The sequence below is a fragment of the Anolis sagrei genome, chromosome 2 (genome assembly GCF_037176765.1).
Source record: "Anolis sagrei isolate rAnoSag1 chromosome 2, rAnoSag1.mat, whole genome shotgun sequence".
In the NCBI taxonomy this organism is placed as follows: Eukaryota; Metazoa; Chordata; class Lepidosauria; order Squamata; family Dactyloidae; genus Anolis; species Anolis sagrei.
The window spans coordinates 114,254,701-114,275,216 of NC_090022.1; the positions used below are offsets into that span (position 1 = coordinate 114,254,701).

At 45.6% G+C, this 20,516-nt stretch overlaps 1 protein-coding gene and 1 long non-coding RNA gene across 5 annotated transcripts in view; one reads left to right on the forward strand and one right to left on the reverse strand.

The window, feature by feature from the left end:
* SLC16A3 (solute carrier family 16 member 3) overlaps positions 1–20,516 on the forward strand; it is a 42,196-nt gene that overhangs the window by 6,492 nt on the left and 15,188 nt on the right. The window contains exon 1 of one of the 4 annotated variants that reach the window (XM_060764827.2): positions 5,923–6,013. The exons of 1 other annotated variant lie outside the window; for it this stretch is intronic. The gene's annotated coding sequence lies outside the window, so the exon portion shown is untranslated. Of the gene's footprint in view, positions 1–5,922; positions 6,014–6,520; positions 6,769–15,414; positions 15,511–20,516 lie in introns of those variants that run through there. 2 more of the 4 variants (XM_060764828.2, XM_067463767.1) reach the window with 2 other exon arrangements.
* On the reverse strand, positions 2,951–5,943 carry LOC132768683 (uncharacterized). The gene is made up of 2 exons (XR_010909208.1): positions 5,860–5,943; positions 2,951–3,440 (listed from the first exon to the last, which is right to left on the reverse strand). It is a non-coding gene; the product is annotated as an uncharacterized lncRNA (long non-coding RNA).

Here is a 20,516-nt window from a genome sequence, read left to right on the forward strand (position 1 = left end):
GACGGAGCTGAGCTATGAGGAAGAGGCCAGCACTACATAATTCATTTGGACAGGTGAGCCCTGAGTTTAAATACCAGCTCAGTATGGGGCAAACCATGCTGTTCTTGCACATATCACATACCTGCACATACTTGTTGTGGGAGTAACAAATTGTTTCCATGTGCTTGCTCAGTTGTCTGAGTCCAATTCCTAGGAAATCAGAACACTCAGTAATATACCCCCCACCCCAAGTACTTACTGTTCTGAGAACTCAGATGTGAAGCCATAACCATACAGGAGAAGCCTTGCAATAGATTGTGTACTGAAAGGTGACATCTATTATTATTGAAACCTAGGAGTTGTTGTTTTATGATGTCTTTTGACTTCTCTACCTCACCAAACTACAACTCCCATGATTCCATAGCATCGAGTCATGGCAGTTAAAATGGTGTCAAACTTCATCACTCCTACAGTGTGAATGCATTCTTGGTTGTGTATTCCTACATGGCTAGATGGCTCCTGTGGCTCCCAACTTGAAGAATCTTGAAGAATCTGTGTATCCAATATAAACCAAACTTGATTGTGATGCATTTGAGTTTTTAATTTGCCTAATCAGAAAACAAAGTGGTAAAATTCCAATTCATAAAGAAATGTTGGGTGATGTAAATCAGTGGGTTCTTTGCACATCTTATCAATTAGGATAATTTTAGTATACAAGAATCAGAAACTGTAATTGATTTCACATATGCATTAAACTGACTGAGGATTTGTGTAAGGATTCTAAAATAGTTATAGAGTTATGGAAAGAAACCATCTAGACCAGGAAACTTGCTCATTTTTATGTTATATATTTTTCTCTCAAACTGTTTTCCTAATTAAATCTCCAGATTTACTATGTGGATAGCAACAGAAATATTTAACCTATTTGAAATGTTTTGAAGTGTAGAGTAAGAAACTCAATCCAGTCCAATATTAAATTGAAAATTACATAAACATAGGGCCCCAAACGTAGCTAAAATTCATGAATACTGTCGTTAGGAAATAGGGGTTAGACAAGTCCTGACTTCTTACAGATTCTGGGACCTGTAAGGCATCATGCTTCCTAGTTCCAGAAAAGAACTCACTTAATTACTCATAACCCTTACTCACTCAGCATTCGTGATGAGAATCACGAAGTTCTCCAGATGTTGTTGGAATACAAGTCCTATCAGCTCTGACTAGAAAGCCAATGTTGAAAAGAGCTGCAATCCTACAACATCTGGGAGTGGTGGTTGCTGATTCCTGTCTCTTTTCTGCACACTACTTCACAGCATGGCTTAGATCCACTTCCTTCATAGCAAACAAGACTGGTTGGTTGGTTGCTAGGCCCTGGAAAATTGACTGCCCTTCCCTCTTACTTATCAGTTCATGTTACCTTGATAATAAAGCTACTTATTAAAATTTTAATAGAAAAAATGGCCAGAGGAAGAAGGAATGTGGATCACACGTGCACAATGTTCTTCAATGGAACATTATAGCTTTTGTAGCTGCATTTTGTTGAAGAAAAGTGGATGATTGGGACATACTGGAGGAAAGCACCGGGATTGTGGCGCAGCTGGCTGAGTGTCAGCTGCATTAAGATCACTCTGACCAAAAGGTCATGAGTTCGAAGCCAGCCCGGGCTGGAGTGGGTGTCCAGCCATTGTGTAGCCCGTTGTCGACCTTTGCAACCCGAAAGACAGTTGCATCTGTCAAGTAGGAAAATAAGGCACCACCTTGTGTGGGAGGCTAAATTTAACTAATTTATGAGGCCATAAAGAAAAAAGACTCCGGGAAATGTGGAATGCGGAAGAACTTCATCGGTGTCGTTGATGGATGATGAAAAGCAGCAGCTCCCCTGGTGGCCAGAAAAAAGTTAAATAGCCTCGGTGTATTTGTGTGTTAAATGTTGTTTGTCAAACTGGCATTGAATGTTTGCCATATATGTGTTTACTGTAATCCGCCCTGAGTCCCCTGCGGGGTGAGAAGGGCGGAATATAAGAACTGTAAATAAATAAATAAATAAATAAATAAATAAATAAAACTACACATAATTGAGTGACAGGTGTGCCTGAGCTATAAATAGGCTGTTAATATACTTTTGCTTTTTTCTTAAGACCCCTCAGTAGATTTTTTTTCACTTTTCTTTTCAAAATTCTCAATTGAATAATATGATAAGTTGATATGGATGATCACCTCTGCATTTTATGAAAAGGTAAAGAAAGAAAGGAAAAGGAGCTCATTGATGCAGTTATATAAAATCAGCTATTGGTCTCTTTCACTGCTTTGAGAATGACCATGGTTAGAAATTGCAGAATCCCTCAGTACATACTTTTATATCCATTTAAGCATTTGTTTCCATGCTCAATTTAGGGTGCCATGAAGTGGTGAAGTGGTAAATGTTGAAATGTGGGTCCTCATCATGACAGTCCTTGTGGAAACACAAACACACGTATTCATTTCCAAATAGAACAGGACTTTTGTGTGGGCAATGTGCCTTGCTCATTTGGGTCTAAGCCTCTTGCAAATACTTTTGCTAACAACAGGAATAACTCCCAAAATGCACTGTTGCTGGGATAACCCATTTGAATTGTACCTAAATTCAAAAGAAACAGGGAAGCCCAAGGATGGTGGCAACGGCATATGATACCATAGTTCCTGCTTTATGGGGAAAAAAACCTCCAGGCTGTTGTCTTTATGAGCCTTGCCTCTGCTGCACCCATGTTTAACATGCAAAGCCGTACATGGCTTGGAGGTTTCTATCTCCAATAAAAGTTAAAGTTTCTTTTGAACTGGCTGAGCTTTACCTATAGAGCACTTAATGTTTTCCCAGATATACGAGCACAGACATGTCTTCAGAAATGCCTTTTTTCTGCCTTAAAAGGAATCAGATTGCAGGGAGAGGGAGATGTGGCTTTACAGGGTAAGGAGACACCCTGGATCCCAAGAGGAGTCACTTTACTGTGGCTGATGGAGTTTAAATTTTATTAGCTGTTGTCTTGCCCCCACATGCCACAAAAAAAGTGTCCTCTGTCTTCATTGAGTTCCCTCTCGACCACCTTGAGACAACATCTGATACGAAATGTAGCTCTGTGATCCCAACACAGTGGTTTTTCTTTCTTTCTTGTGCATACTTAAAATATTTTGTGTGATGAAGAATCCAGTGAAGCTTTGAAAGCTTGCTTTTGTTTTGTCCTCTGTGGATTTTGTGTTGTCCTCTCACATGGGTCTGCCTGGAGTTTAGGTCCTCAGCAGAAGTTCTGTGTCGTCATCCCGAGAGGTTAGGTTAACAAGTTATACTGCAGGGTCGCCTTCTCCCATATAATCCGCCCCTTATGACACTGAGGTCCTCTGGGAGACGCTTACTCCATCCAACCAGAACCTGATTTGCGACCATTCCCCAGAGGACCTTTTCATCAGCTGCTCCACGACTGTGGAACGACCTGCCAGAAGAGATTCAACAGCTAAATATGCTGACAACATTTAAGACACAACTTAAAAATGGTATCTTCTGGCAGGTGTACCCAGTCAAAACTGAACCATGAATTTTGGATTTACATTCTATTGCTGCTGTATGTTGATCTTTGTACCATGTGTTTTGATGGATGTGCTTTATGGTGGTGTGTTTTGTTCTATTTATTTTATATTGATGTGTTTTGACTCTGTTTGACTTGAGCCATTAGGAGAGGTGGGGTAGTAAATAAAATGTATTATAATTATTACATTCTTGAGCAGGCAGTGAAGACTGCATTGTTGTGCATATTTTTTAAGTTTTACTGATTGTTTTTATTATAGTAATGGTAAAGGTTTCCCTGTGACATTAAGTCTAGTTGAGTCCAACTCCGTGGGTGGTGCTCATCTCCATTTCTAAGCTGAAGAGCTGGCGTTGTCCATAGATGCCTCCAAGGTCATGAGGCAGGCATGACTGCATGGAGGACCATTACCCTCCTGCCAAAGTGGTACCTATTGATCTACTCACATTTGTATGTTTTCGAACTGCTGGGTTGGCAGAAGCTGGGCCTAACAGCAGGAGCTCACCCTGCTCCTCAGGATTGAACTGCCAATCTTTTTGTCAGCCAGTTCAGTAGCTCAGTGGTTGAACCTGCTGCCCCACCAGGAGGCCCTTGTTTTACATGTCGTATTTTATTTTTATTTTAAAACCTGTTTGGGGTCTGTTTCCAAATAGTCCTTTGATGTGCTTTCGAATGTTGGCTGGTGGGCCTTGAGAGGCAAAGATGCACTGAAAACAAACATTTAATCTAATCAAATAATTAAAATGAAATACTGAGACTTTTTTTAAAAAAAAATGCAGGTTTTCTAAAAGGGATACAAACTGTTTGCTGTCCTCCCTGCCAGTGAGATGGCAAATCCACTCTGGGCTTCAGTCCAAGGTTTCAAGGAGCTGCAGGAAAGGGTCGATCCCAAAAAGGTTTCAGCACCTTGGATAGCTCATTTGACTCCCCCCCCCCCCAACTAATGCCCAGCTGAATAAAACCCTATATTATCTGGACTCAGGGCCCTTCCACACAGCCTTATATCCCAGAATATCAAGGCGGAAAATCCCACAATATCTGTTTTAAACTGGTTTATCTGAGTCCACACTTGGATAATGTGGGATTTCCTGCCTTGATATTCTGGGATATAAGGCTATGTGGAAGGGCCTTTATTTATTTATTTATTTATTTATTTATTTATTTATAGCTTTTATATTCCGCCCTTCTCACCCTGCAGGGGACTCAGGGCGGATTACAGTGTACACATATATGGCAAACATTCAATGCCAATTTTGACATGCAAAATATACAGACATAGACAGAGGCTATTTAACCTTTTCTGGCCGCCAGGGGAGCTGTCGCTTTCATTGTCCATCTGTGACACTGATGTAGTACTTCCGCATTCCCCGCATGCTTTTTGTTGGAGTGCTTGCTGGAGTCTTTTTTTTAATGGCCTCATAAATTATTTAATTTAGCCTCCCCACACTTTAAGGTGGTACCTAATTTTCCTACTTGACAGATGCAACTGTCTTTCGGGTTGCAAAGGTCGACAACAGGCTACACCATTGGTAGGAAACCCACTCCAACCTGGGCTGGCTTCGAACTCATGACCTTTTGGTCAGAGTGATCTTAATGCAGCTGACACTCAGCCAGCTGCGCCACAATCCTGGTGCCTTAAGAGAATCCAGTTCAAAGCAGATATTGTGGGTTATTCTGCCATGATATTCTGAATTATATGGCTGTGTGGAAGCGCCCTCACCGAAATGCTACCATCTTTGGAATCCACGGGTCCTTCCACACAGACTTATATCCCAGAATATCAAGAAAATCTCACAATATCTGAGTGTGGACTCATATAACCCAGGGCTCTTCCACACAGCCCTATATCTCAGAATATCAAGGCAGAAAGTCACACAATATTTGCTTTGAATTGGGTTATCCATAGATAATGTGGGGTTTCCTGCCTTGATATTCTGGGATCTAGGGCTGTGTGGAAGGGCCCCATGTTGCTATTTCCTACCAAACAGGCTGAAGGTGTTGAGGAAGGGATGCTGCTACAGCAGCAGCAACAATGCCCAGGGTGTGCTTTCACAAAACTAATACACTTTGTTTCCTGATACTGCGTTACCAGGGGCGGGGGGAGAGGAAAATACATTTTTTTTCTTTCCTCTCTCACACACGTAGACTCTGCTCCGCCCGCTCATATGACACCATCCCTTCCTTTTTCACGTACATGGAAACCCCAGAGTAGGGACTTCCGTTCCTCCAGTCTGAGCTGCTCCGCGTGGTTTTCCGGCGCCCACGTTTGAGAGAGAGGCCTCGGGGGGAGAGAGAGGATGCCCGGCGCCAGGGAGACCACCCTCCTCACCTGAGTGTCTCTGCCACACTTTTTGTGCCTGCCTCGGTTTCTAAGGCAACGCTCGGAGGGAGGAAGGAGCAGGAGCAGGAGCAGGAGCAGGAGCAGCAGCATCCGAGACCGCGGGCTGAGCGCCGTCTGTGTGGCCGAGGGAGGGAGGGAGGAGGTAAGGCCGCCTCGGAGGGAGGGAGGGAGGGCAGGGGGCCGCGCTGCGGGGAGGAGCGGGAGCCGGGCGGGGGGCGCCTGGAGGACGACCAGGAGGAGGAGGAGGAGGAGGAGGAGGAGGGCTGGTGGCCACAGACTCCGTTATTTCTCGACTCCCTGCGCGGTTTCCCATCCAACTTGGAGGAAGGCGCCTCACCTGTGTCCATCCTCACTCAGGATGCTGTTTTTACTCCAGCGTGGCACTCATGCATACTGTTTGTGTGGGATAAGAAGGAAGGAGGGCTTGAAAGTATTTGAAAGGAGGCTTTTCTCCAGCACTTTGAATGAAAAGGGGGAAAGAAATGTTGCTTGGTGCCCATATGTGCGACTTCTCCCCCCCCCCCCCCCCATTCCAGTTGGTCGCGTCCTGCTCCCTCCAAGGTCCATTCTGAAAGCCGCGGTTGGGCCGGTCCATTTTCAGCCAGGCGAGGGGGGGGGGCGAGTGGGATGGAGCGCCAGCGCCGTTTGAAAAACAGACCCGGCGCGGGACGGCAGTTCGGGTCTGTTGCCTCGGCGGCTTCCACGGGATGGGCGGCAACTGCGCAACGCGAAGGTTGTGGGGAGAAGGGGGTCAAGTGAGGCGAAAGAGGACCCGGCGTGGGTGAGTGAGGCGCCTTCTTCTTCTCGTTGCGGGAGATGGGCCGCCGCCGCCGCCGCCTCTCCTGACCCAAAGGAGCCCGGCCTCCTCCTCTTCCCCCAATGCTGCCTCTTCCACAGGTACATCACACAGGGACCCGTCCCTGAAGTCTTTTCCTCAACATGTATTGTCCAAGGCTTTCATGGCCGGAATCACTGGGTTGCTGTAAGTTTTTCGGGCTGTTTGGCCATGTTCCAGAAGCCTTTTCTCCTGACGTTTCGCCTGCATCGCCTGCATCTCTGGCAGGCATCCTCAGAGGCTGTGAGGTCTGTTGGAAACTAGGAAAATTGGGTTTATATATCTGTAGAAGGTCCAGAGTGGGAGAAAGAACTCTTGTCTGTTGGAGTTCGGTGGGGTGGCCAATTGAAACATTCACTCCTACGTCCAACAGACAAGAGTTCTTTCTCCCACCCTGGACCTTCCACAGGGTGAGCTCCTGCTGTAAGCCCCAGCTCCTACCAACCTAACAGTTTGAAAACATTCAAACATGAGTAGATCAGTAGGTACTGCTTCTATGGGAAGGTAACAGCACTCCATGCAGTCATACCAGCCACATGAGCTTGGAGGTGTCTATCGACAACGCTGGCTCTTCGGTTTTGAAATGGAGATGAGCACCAACCCCCAGAGTTGAACGACTAGACTTAATGTCAAGGGGAAACTTTTACCTTTATATGTATGTTTAAGGCCCCCCCTTGTGGTGCAATGGGTTAAAGTGCTGAGCTGCTGAACTTGCTGACCGAAAGCTTGGCAGTTCGAATTTGGGGAGCAGAGTGAGCTCCTGCTGTTAGGCCCAGCTTCTGCCAATCTAGCAGTCTGAAAACATGCAAATGTGAATAGATCAATAGGTACTTGCTTCTACAGGAAGGTAATGGCGCTCCATGCAGTCATGCTGGCCACATGACCTTGGAGGTATCTACAGACAACGCCAGCTCTTCAGATTAGAAATGGAGATGAGCACCACCACCACTCCCCACCACCCCAGAGTCAGACACAACTAGACTTAATGTCACAGGGAAATCTTTACCATGACTGTGTGTGTGTGTGTATATATATATATGTTTAGCTTTGGATAGCATAGGGAAGGGTTAATATCCCTGTGGTGTTTGTTTCGCTGCCCGCACTCCTGTTCAGAAGTTTTCGCCTTACTTTCTGTCTCAGTGAGAATTGGATTTTGAACATTTTGGCTTGTTATGGAGACTTGCATTGAGGATAAAGCTTCAGTGGAAACTCCTTTTTCCCATGAAATTTCTTCCAGGAGTGGATTTCCCTTTTTAAAGGCAGATTTCTCTCATTTTCTGATGTTTCACCCTGTTCTTAACTATGAGTTGTTTGCAACTTGGGGACTGACTATTTATTTATTTATCATATCAGAAGCAAACCGAGGGTACAGTTGTAATGTATTTTTTTAAAAAGACAGAAAGTTTAAAAACTTGGCATTATACTAAATGTCCTTTGACCACTTGGAGTGCCTCTAGTGTTGCTACAAGAAGGCCCTCCATTGTGCATGTGACAGGGCTCAGCCTGCATTGTAATAGGTGGTCTGTGATTTGCTCTTCTCTGCACTCGCATGTCGTGGTCCCACTTTTTAAGGTTGGCTCTGCATCTCATGGTGCCAGAACGCAGTCTGTTCAGCACCTTCCAAGTTGCCCAGTCTTCTGTGTGCCCAGGAGGGAGTCTCTCATTTAGTATCAGCCATAGGTTGAAGTTCCAGGTTTTAGCCTGCCACTTTTGGACTCTCACTTCCTGAGGTGTAGATCTTAGTCTACACTGCCATGTAATCCAGTTCACTGCATCCTGAAAGTGGGTTCTATGGCAGTGTCGATCTATCCTAGGTGCACCTACACTAGCCTCTAATTAATGCTGTTAATTCAACAGGTACACCCCAAGCCTTTTTGAAAGACATGCCATTGAATAGAAATCAGTTTTAATACTTTCCAAATAGCATTTTGGGAGGATTTTACTATCAAAGGGCCCTTCCACACAGCCCTAGATCTCAGAATATTAAGGCAGAAAATCCCACATCATCTGAGTGTGGACTCAGATAACCCAATTCAAAGCAGATATTGTGGGATTTTCTGCCTTGATATTCTGGGATATAGAGCTGTGTGGAAGGGCCCGGGAGCCCCTGGTGGGACAGTGGGTTAAATCGCTGAGCTGCTGAGCTTGTTGACCGAAAAGTCACAGGTTCGAATCCGGAGAGCAGCGTGAGCTTCCGCTGTTTGGCCCAGCTTCTGCCAACCTAGCAGTTTGATAACATGCAAATGTGAGTAGATCAATAGGTACCGCTCCTCCAGGAAGGTAACAGAGCTCCATGCAGTCTTGCTGGTCACATGACTTTGGAGGTGTCTACAGACAACACTGGTTCTTCGGCTTGGAAATGGAGATGAGCACCACTCCCAGAGTCGGACACGACTAGACTTAATGTCAGGGGACAACCTTTACCTTTACTAGAAGGGCCCTGGGTTATCTGAGTGGGATTTTCTGCCATGATATTCTGGGATATAGGGCTGTGTAGAAGGGCCCACAGCTAGAGGTCCCACAGTGCTTCCCCCTCCTCCTCAGCATGTTCTCAGTCCTTGCATGAGATGGGCGACACATGCAACAGATTGGTGTCCTGGCTGGTTAAGGGGGCATCTCCACTGCAGAAGGAACGCAGTTTGACATCACTAGAAGGGAGGAGAAGCCATGCTATGGAATCAGGTGGTTTTTTACAAGGTCTCTGCCGAAGAGTGTGAGATATATTGGAGATGGAACCCAAGTCACCACATGGAGTTCATGTTCGTTTGATAGACACGTAGCCCTGTAAGTCATTTTACTCACAGCACGTCCCCGTTGGTGGGCGATGAGCCATGACAAAGCCAAAGGCACACTGTCTCAGCCACTCAGGAGGACGCTTTTGGAGCGCTTCGAATTCTCCCTCCTTCCCTCACTCACTCAATGTCGGGCGGGAGGGAGCGCGAGGGGAGCGCGCGCCTCTTCCGGGAATTACGGTGGCCCCGCCCCTCCCCTCCGCCGGGCCTTGGTCACGTCCTCCACGTCTGCCTGCGGAGCGGCGTCCCCGGCTGCCCCCCTTCTCTCCCCCGCCCCCCCCCCCGCCATCCCCATCACAGGGCGGAGGAGGAGGAGGAGGAGGAGGAAGGGAAAGGCTTGCCCGCCCGCCACGAAAGGCGCTCATTTACATTGCAAAGGGAATGCAGTCTGACACCACTTGAACTGCCCCTGGCTCAGGGCCGTAGGAGCACGGGAGCTGTAGTTTCACAAAGTCTTCTGCCCTCTCTGCTCTCAAAAAAAAAAAAAAAAAAAAAAAAAAAAAGCTGGTGCCTCACTAAACGACAATTCTCAGTATTCCACAGCATTGAGCCACAGCAGCTTTAAGTGGTACCAAAAGAAGGCCTGGGCAAACTTGGGCCCTCCAGGTGTTTTGGACTCCCAACTCCTACAATTCCTAACAGCCGGTAGGAATTGTGGGAGTTGGGGTCCAAAACACCTGGAGGGCCCAAGTTTGCCTAGGCCTGAAAGTATAGGGTAGAAGCACACTTGCCTTGAGGTCTCCTTCTCTTCCCATTACATCTCACTTTGCCAGTCATTATCATAGCATTTAGAAATACAAACTTCTTTGGAGGGGTTCTTTGCAACTTTAATTGCCACTGAAGGTATTTAAGCAGGCGATGAAATTCCTCCTTCTGTATTATAATCAGGAGCCATCTCTAGCTTTCTCCTTTGCAGTCTTATCCATCTTTTCAAACAGATCATGTCTCCTGATAGGACCTCGGTTGAATCATTCTGGGATTTTTGTTGTTGTTGTTGTTGTGGTTTGAGCAGAGAATATGACTCAAAACCAGGGTTCGAATCCCTGCTTGGCTGTGGAAACCCACTGGGTAACCTTGGGCAAGTCACACCCAATCAGCCCCAGAAGAAAGCAAATCTCTAAATGAATCTCACCAAGAAGACCTGGTTACAGGGTCACTGTCAGATGGAAACAAAATGAAGGCATGCAATCACAGCAACACCCTGGTCTGACAACTGTAGTGCTTGCTCCACTCTTCATTCATGCCAGCTCTCATGACTTCCTAACACCCATTTATCCAGCAGATTCAAAAGGATTCACATTTTAAAAGGCCTCCCGCCTGCTGTTCCTATTACTGGGCTTTTCTTTCGTGCCAGTTGTGTGTTGGTCACTAGATAGTACTGGGTTACATAACCTTTCTTGCTTTTAAATTATCGCTGTCACTGTGTTTCATTGCATAATAACATCACAGCTCCACAAAATAAAAAGGAGAGATCAGTGTGGGATAGCAGATTGAATGTCAGACTTGTGGAGGGATGTGAGTTTAAATTTCTACCAGATGGTAATGGTAATGTTCTTTGGGGTGACCTTGAGTCAGCGGCTGCCTCAGTCCCACTGGAGAGTAGTGAGACCAGGAAAGTGCTGCTGGCCAAACTCTGAGGAAGAAATGTGGAGCAAGGCAAAATAAAGAATGCCTCCCACACCACACCCCCAGCATAAGAGAATATCTCTTGTCTGACTCAATGGGATTTAGAGGGTCCTATGAAGTTTCTAATTCTTCCACCTTTGTTTATTTTTTAAATTGTGTGTATTGGCCTTATTCCAACTGTAAAGCTGTGGAATTGTCGGCCATGTTTTCCAACAGTTCACACCAATAGCCATAAAATTAGTGTTTTATGTGCTATTGATTTGATCTTTTTGTTGTTGTTGTATTGTGTGCTTATTTTATGCATTGTTTTACGCACATTGTGCCACATGTAAGCTGCCCTGAGTCCCTTTGGGGAGATGGAGGCAGGGTACAAAAATAAAGTTGTTCTAGACTAGAGGCATTTTCTCCTGGCCATATAGCCCGAAAAAACCTACAACAACCCAGTGATTCCGGCCATGAAAGCGTTCGGCAATACAAAGTTGTTGTTGTTGTTATTGTTGTTGTTGTTGTTGTTGTTGCTATTTTACTGACACAAAACACAGTATGACACAGCAAACGAGATATATATGCTGGATTTTGTATCACAAAATCACAAGTTGAACACTTCCCAAGCTTTTAGGACTGTGTGATGTATCTTCAAATGATGCGTGCAGATCCAAGTAAGGTCGCTTTTTGCAGTTGACAGAGCAGGATTTTGTCAATGTTTATTGCTTTCTAATGCCGGCTGAGATCTTTTGGCATGGCACCCAGTGTTCCGATTACCACTGGGACCTCCTGTACCAGTTTATGCCAGAGCCTTTGCAGTTTGATTTTGAGATCTTGATAAGGCTGTGTTTTTCCTGTTTTTCCTCAATTTAACTGTCACCTGGTATGGTGACATCAATAATCCAAACTTTTTTCTTTTCTACAGTCATGATGTCTGGTGTATTGTGTTCCAAAACTTTGTATTATTATTATTATTATTATTATTATTATTATTATTATTATTATTCTCAGAGGCTCCCAACTTGGAATTCCCATTCACAGGTATTTTCCAACTATATGCTGGGAGTCAGTTCTTTTTATACTTCTTTGTGTGAAAACAGGGAAAATGTCCTGGGGAAATCCCTATTTGGCTCTTCCTGCTTGTAAAAGACTGAAGTCAGGAGCTATTTATTTCATGGCAGGCACTAGGAATCATAGAATCCTAGAATTGGAAGGGACCTTGTGGGCCATCCAGTCCAATCTCCTGTCAAGAAGCAGGGAAATTGTAGTCAAAGCACCCCCAACAGATGGCCATCCAGCCACTGTTTAAAAACTCTCTGGGGCAGAAAGTTCTACTGCGGAACAACTCTCACTGTTAAGAAGTTCTTCCTCATGTTCAGGTGAGATCTCCTTTCCTGTAGTTTGAACCCATTGTTCCGCATCCTAGTCTCCAGGGCAGCAGAAAACAAGCCTGCTCCCTCCTCCCTATGACTTCCCCTCACATATTTATACATGGCTATCATGTCTCCACACAGCCTTCTCTTCTGCAGGCTAAACATGCCCAGCTCTTTAAGCCGCTCCTCATAGGGCTTGTTCTCCAGATCCTTGATGATTTTAGTCACCCTCCTCTGGACACTTTCGAGCTTTTCAACATCTCCCTTCAATTGCGGTGCCCAGAATTGGACAGAGTGTGATTCCAGGTGTGGTCTGACAAAGGCAGAGTAAAGGGGTAGCATGACTTCCCTGGATCTAGACACTTTACTATTTATGCAGCCCAAAATCCCATTGGCTTTTTTGCTTCTGCCTTATATTGTTGGCTTGTGTTTAACTTGTTGTCCATGAGGACTCCAGGATCTTTTTCACATGTACTGCTGTTGAGTCAGGCATCCCCTGTTCTGTATCTTTGCATTTCATTTTTTCTTCCTAAGTGGAGTATCTTTCATACTGTCTGTTAACTTCTCCCTCCTACCCCAAATGGCAAGAGAGTTTTAGGTTATCTTTGCTCAACAAGAACTCAAGCCAAGAGAAATGAAGGAAACAATTCAAAATGGATGTAATACGCTTTTTTTGTAGTTAGTTCTATTAGGTAGTAGTTTTCAGGTCTTCTAGCCATATGCACTTTGCCTACGTTTCTCAAATTCAGGATAATACTTCTTGCCTCAGGTAGAAAGCTCATGTTGTTGTTCTTATTGGCTGTCAAGCCAACTTTGACTTATGGTGTCCCTATGCATAAGGGGCTTCCATGAACCTCAGTCATCAGCAACCCTACTCAGCAACCCTGTGGCTTCCTTGACTGAATGAATCCATCTGTGATGCAGTCTTCCTATTTTCCCAGCATCATTGTCTTTTCCAGTGAGTCACATCCTCATGTCTAGAGCACAATAGCCCCAGTTAATCATCATTTTGGCTTCTGTTGAAAAATGAAAGCTCATGCTGTAATAATAAAAATGTTAATATTTAAGGTGCCACAGGCCTCTTGTTATCCTTGTTTAATGTGTGCCTTGCGCTCTGTATAGCCATTGAATAAAATAAACAACATTAACAGTAGGGTGTGGGACTGGAAGAAGATAATCAACATTTTCCATTGTTATACTCTGCGTAATACTCGGAGGCACCCCTCAATTGTTTCATCACATAGGGAGTGGACCTGCTAGGCGTTCTACTATTTTGAAAGTTTGTCACAGAGCTGCAACTCAAGAAAGCATTGCAAAATCACCAACATAATAACAGAACTGGATTCTACCAAACTCTTTCCTGCCATGGTAGACATTTATGACTATGTTCTAAAAAAAAGGTCAAAAGCTAGGTACTCTCTTGACCATACCGTAACTGAAGATCTGCTGAATGTCAAAGGTCCTACATCTTTTATGTATATAGTGAGTGCTCTAATAGCGGGGTTTCTGCCTGATTACTGTGAGGCAGAATAGCTGTGGGATAGGAACAAACAGCTGGCTGAGAGTTGGTGTATGCATGGATGGGTACAAGTTTCCATGGGAACCAAGTGACATCTTTCCTCCAATAAAATGGCCATGTTTGAGAGGAAGGAAACTTCATAAAGGTCTCCTGCTAGAAGGCTGCTGTGTGGAAACCAACTGCCTTTGTTTATCTTTAGTAAAGCTACCCAGAGGTCATCTACTTAGACGCAGATTTTATTTACTGCATCAGGAGTGAACCAAACAGTTGTATTGTATTTTATTTTAAAAAGCACACAGAAAGTTTGCAAACTTGGCATTCTATTAGATGTTCTTTGACCAGTATCTCGCCTCTGGTGTTGCTATAAGAAGGTCCTCAATTATCCATGTGGCAGGGCTCGGGCTGCATTGTAGTAGGTGGTCTGTCGTTTCTCCACAATCGCATGTTATGGATTCCACTTTGTAGCCCCATTTCTTAAGGTTGGCTCTGCATCTCATGATGCCAGAGTGCAGTCTGTTCAGTGCCTTCCAAGTCACCCAGTTTTCTCTGTGCCCAGGAGGGACTCTCTCATTTGGTATCAGCCATTGATTGAGGTTCTGGGTTTGAGCCTGCCACTTTTCGACTCTCGCTTGCTGAGGTGTTCCAGAGAGTGTCTCTGTAGATCTTAGAAAACCGTTTCTTGATTTAAGTCCAGAAGCGACCAGATGCAGATATAGATACAGATCTTCTTTCCCTGGAGAATATCGACCCATATTGGATAATAAGATTACTCCTCTCTTGCAGCACATACAACTAAACTTGATAAAAATGTTGAAGGGAGTTTTCTTTTGGAACCTGATTCTTCAAGTAAGATAGCAATGAGTTCCCAAACAAGTGGATTATCGGGTAGATGGTAGATGTTAGAAAGCCATCAGTTTATTTCTGGGGAAACTGTGCTCTCTTCTGGTTTGAAAAAACTATTAGTAACAAAAACAAGAGCTCAGACAGCAGATTTTGACTTTTGTTTGCTTAGTGCTTGACATTGTTCAGCTCCTTCTGACAGCACATGATAATGAAAAACAATATTTTGATTTCTTTTAGGGGGAAAATTTATTTCTCATAAACATTATTGATTTAATGTTCTGCCAACTTACGTGGATATTTCACAGTTTGTAGGTGCATAGCATCATTGGTCAGTTGTAGACAGATGGATCTCAGATAACCTTTACTGTAAATTCATCAGCAGGAAATCTGAGGATCGGTTTTAGAAACAGATATAGGAAATGACACCATTCAGTGATTGCTGAAACAAGATTTTTCTTCTTAAATTGGGTAAGAATTTGCAGGATGTTAAAAAAAAAGATGTATTCTTGATGCAATTGGAAATGTAAGCAGCAAGTTCTTTCATATGATGACAACAGAACTTCATCCTTGAAGAACTGTGGACATTACAAGCCTCTCTCCACTGTTTTAGGGGCAGGTCATCGTTTGGCTGGAACCCAAGGAGGACATTTAGCAATTCCAAACCAGGTCTGGTGGGATTTTTCTCTTAAAAACTACTAATGGCATGTTAAAACTATTTTTCAAAAGCCTCTGAGTTTCAAACGTGCCTCATATTTTGTATTGTGTGTTGTTGGTTTCTTCAAGAAACAAATGTCCAAAGTTTCCTTGGGAATGTGGAATTAATGGTGTTATCCTTTGGATTTTGCCTTTTATATTCAGGTTGTTACTTTTGTGCTTACTTCATGGTCTGTCTTGATTTAGGCTCAAGCAGCTTGTGTGTTTACTGTAACTGAATCTCTTTTGGCAGGCATCAGATGCTTTTCTTCTGAAAGAGCAGCAATAGATCTGCTGTGGAAGGCTTTGCCAGGTTTATTTCTGGTCTTTGAATGTGATTTTTTTTTCTTCTATGCTGTGCAATGCTGGGCCTAAATGTCATAGAAAGAATTATCGTGTGTTCAGATGCCAGCAGTCTATTATTATTATTATTATTATTATTATTATTATTATTATTATTCCCCACATTTGATTCACTCTAGGATCTTTCAGAATAACATATGTATGACAATATTTGTTCTTGTTTTGAGAGAAACAGTTATCATTTGATAGTAGAAACATCATCGCTATCATCAAGTGGTAAGTGAAACCAGGGCTTGTAGAGTATAATCCATGGTCCTTTTATTAGTAAAATAATTGATATCATCCCAACACCCCTTTCCACTGTGAATTTAGTTATAATTCTCACAGAAGCTGGGAAGCTGGAGGAGGTGGCTGTGGACTTTCCCAGTAACAATATGCTGGGGAATATTCTAGTCGTAATGGAAACTTCATATGTAATGGGCAAGTAGTGAAGTATGCAAAAAATCGCTCTCGATGATGAAATGAGCTAAAATTGCTTTTATTTGTGTGGATTGACTAATCAGATTGCATTTTTGAATACTAGTTGGCTGTAGGCATAACTGTGGAGCCTGTCACAATGAGCACCTGCCCTTTAAAATCTACCATTACAGCACTATAAATAGCAGCATTCAGTGCTTTTGTTTGCAGGGACATGAACATGTAGTAATCTGTCATATGGCATGTCAGTCTCCTTGTCCACCCAGTCCAGTACTGTCCAATCTGACTGGGAGCGCACCTCTTCAGAATCTCAAGGAAAACAGTGTAGCATCCGATCCTTTAAAAATATATATCCTATTATTTTATTATTAACTTTATTTATACCCTGCCCTTCTCCCTGTGGGGACTCTAGTTGGCTTACAATCTCACACTTTAGTCATAGTTTAATGTGTTGGCAGTCAGAGGAGCAGTTGCAACAGAGGAATTGCAGTCTGGCTTCTGCTATTTCAACCAATTGAAGTTTCTGAGCTCTTTTCAAAGGCAGCCCTACTTAGAGTGCATTACTGTAGTCCCAACTGGGATGAAACCAAGGCATATATCACCATGGCCAGATCTGACTTCTCTAGGAATGGATGCAGTTGGCACACTAAGTTTAACTGTGTAAAAGCACACCTGATCACTGCTGATACCCAAGCGTCCAGGTTGAAACTGAAACCATCTGTAGGTAAAACTGTCCTGTCATTCAGATTCTGAATCTTCCCAATCTGAGGGCGATCAATGATTTAGCCAGTAGCGATAGAGGCAATGTGATCTCACTGTCCATGATTTCAGGGACTATATCGTTTTATTTGGACTACTAGGAGATTCTAGTTATTTTTTATTGTCTCTCATGCAAGTATTAACCAGGTCTGACTGTACTTAGCTTCTTGTACTTAGAGCCATCCAAGTCGTGTGGGGGAGGAGACTCGTGGGTCACCAACATCCCAGGGAGAAGCGCAACAGAGTTCTTGCGACCCTGGAGAAGGTAGGAAGTGGTAGGTGCCATGGCAGTCCCCTCGGTCTTAAGGTCCTGCTGATCAATGCCAGATCCGTTAATGGTAAGACCCCTGCCATTCAGGACCTGATTCTGGATGAGAGAGCGGATCTGGCATGCATCACGGAAACCTGGCTGGATGAGCTGGGGGGAGTAAATCTCACTCAGCTGTGCCCACCGGGCTTCGGGGTGCATCAGCAGGCCAGACAAGGGGGGCGGGGAGGAGGGGTCGCAGTGGTCTTCCGGCAATCCATCGCCGTGACCAGATGCGCTGTACCGCAAGCACCTGGGTTTGAGTGTGTCCACCTGAGGGTGGGGAACCATGACAGTGTGGGGTTTCTGCTGGTGTACCGCCCACCCCGCGACCCAGCAGTTTCCCTGTCTGAGCTAGCGGAGGTGGTCTCTAATTCGGCCCTGGTCTCCCAGCGCTTGGTGGTGCTGGGAGATTTTAACATTCATGCTGAGACCTCTTTGTCTGGCGCAGCTCAGGATTTTATGGCCGCCATGACTACCATAGGACTGTCACAAATAATATCAGGACCCACCCATCAGGCTGGACATACTCTTGACCTAGTTTTTGTGGTGGACAGTGGAATGATCAGAGTGGAAGAAGAAAACATCCTTCCAGTGTCATGGTCTGATCACTATCTGGTCAGCTTTAGGCTCGCTGCGACCCCCAACCTTCGCAGGGGTGGAGGACAAATTAAGATGGTCCGCCCCAGGAGACTGATGGATCCAGATGGATTCCTGAGGAATCTTGGGGTTCTTCCTGCCATGGAGCCTGGCGATCCTGTTGACGCCTTGGTCAACCTTTACAATAAGGAGATGTCCAGGGCGATAGACACGATCGCTCCCGAACGCCCCATCTCGTTGCGTCATGACAGGCCGTCTCCGTGGTTTACCGAGGAGTTGGCTGTGATGAAGCACACGAGAAGGGGGCTAGAGCGCAAGTGGAGGAGATCTCGGGACGTGTCTGATCAAGCATGGGCTGGGGCCTCTCTTAGGGCATAATCCGTGGCTATACGGGTGGCCAGGGAGTCTTTCACGACCGCCCGGATAGCGTCTGCAGCAAATAGGTCATCAGAGCTGTTTCAGGTTGTCGGGGAGCTCCTTCACCCACCTGTGGTGGAGGAGATCTCTGACGACCCAGCAGCTCGGTGTTGCACACCATTTTGCAGGCAAAGTTGCCCAGATACGTCTTGAGCTCGACTCCAATTTCATCGCAGTGCCAGAGGAGGTGACTGAGGCATCTGCTTATCCAATTTTGTGGGATTCTTTTCGGCTTGTTCTTCCTGAGACTGTGGAGGAGGTTCTTGGGGCTGTGAGGGTGACCACTTCGGCCCTAGACCCTTGCCCATCCTGGCTTATTAAATCTGCCAAGGAGGGGTTGGTTGATTGGTTTGTGTTGATCATTAACGCATCGTTGGAGCAAGGGATTTTTCCATCTAATTTGAAACAGGCTGTGGTTCGCCCACTCCTTAAAAAGTCGTCCCTTGACTCTACGGTGCTGAACAATTACAGACCGATCTCCAGCCTTCCTTTCTTGGGTAAGGTGCTGGAGCGGGTGGTTGCCCTCCAGCCCCAGGGCTTCCTGGATGACATCAATTACCTAGATCGGGCACAGTCTGGTTTCAGGCCTGGTCATGGCACCGAGACAGCCTTGGTCGCCTTGGTGGATGACCTCCGTAGAGGACTGGATAGGGGGAGTGTGACCCTACTGGTTCTCTTGGACATCTCAGCGGCTTTCGATACCATCGATCATGGTATCCTTCTGGGACGACTCTCTGGGATGGGTCTCGGGGGCACAGTTCTGTCATGGCTCCGGTCCTTCCTGGAGGGACAAACCCAGATGGTGAAGCTGGGAGATGTCTGCTCGGACCCCTGGCCTTTGACCTGTGGGGTCCCGCAAGGCTCTATTTTATCTCCCATGCTTTTTAACATCTACATGAAACCGCTGGGAGAGGTCATCCAGAGTTTTGGAATTGGGTGCCATCTCTACGCAGATGACGCACAACTCTACTACTCTTTTCCACCTAATTCCAAGGAGGCCTCTCGGGTGCTAGACGAGTGCCTGGCCGCTGTGTCCATCTGGATGAGGACGAACAAGCTGAAGATCAATCCCGACAAGACAGAGGTCCTCCTGGTCGATCGTAAACCAGATCGGGGTATAGGGTGGCAACCTGTGTTGGACGGGGTTACACTCCCCCTAAAGCCACAGGTCCGCAGCTTGGGAGTCCTCCTGGACTCATCGCTCACGCTTGAGGCTCAGGCGTCGGCGGTGGCCAGGAGGGCTTTTGCACAACTATTATTTATTTATTTATTTATTATTTTATTTATTTATTTATTTATTATTTGCATTTATTTACCGCCACTCTCAGCCCGCAGGCGACTCGTGGCGGTGTACAAAACATAGAACATAAAGACAACAATTACAATAAATTCAGGGTCATAACACACATTTAACTAACACACAGCTAATTAAGCTAAAAATCCGCTTCGTCTTGTTTGGGTCACAGTCAGTCTCGTAGTCATAGTCCATTCCAGTGGTCGTTCCAAAGCATAGCACTTAATTGAAGGCCTTTTCAAAGAGCCAGGTTTTCAGGCCCTTGCGGAAGGCCAGGAGGGAAGGCGCCTGTCTAATTTCAGCGGGGAGGGAGTTCCAGAGCCGGGGGGCCACCACCGAGAAGGCCCGCTCTCTAGTCCCCGCCAAGCGTGCCTGTGAGGCAGGCGGGACCGAGAGAAGGGCCTCCCCGGATGATCTCAAGGTTCTCGTGGGCTCGTAGGCCGAGATACGGTACTCAAGGTATTTTGGGCCGGAACCGTTTAGGGCTTTGTAGGTTAGCACCAGCACCTTGAATTGGGCCCGGTAGCTAATCGGCAGCCAGTGGAGCTGGGACAGCAAGGGCGTTGTGCGCTCCCTGCGTCCCGCTCCGGTTAACAACATGGCTGCCGCGCGCTGGACTAGCTGGAGCTTCCGGGCCGTCTTCAAGGGCAGCCCCACGTAGAGAGCGTTGCAGTAGTCGAGGCGGGATGTGACCAAAGCGTGTACCACCGTGGCCAAGTCAGACTTCCCAAGATACGGGCGCAGCTGGCGCACGAGCCGAAGCTGTGCAAATGCTCCCCTGGTCACCGCTGAAACCTGGGGATCCAGGCTCAGCGATGAGTC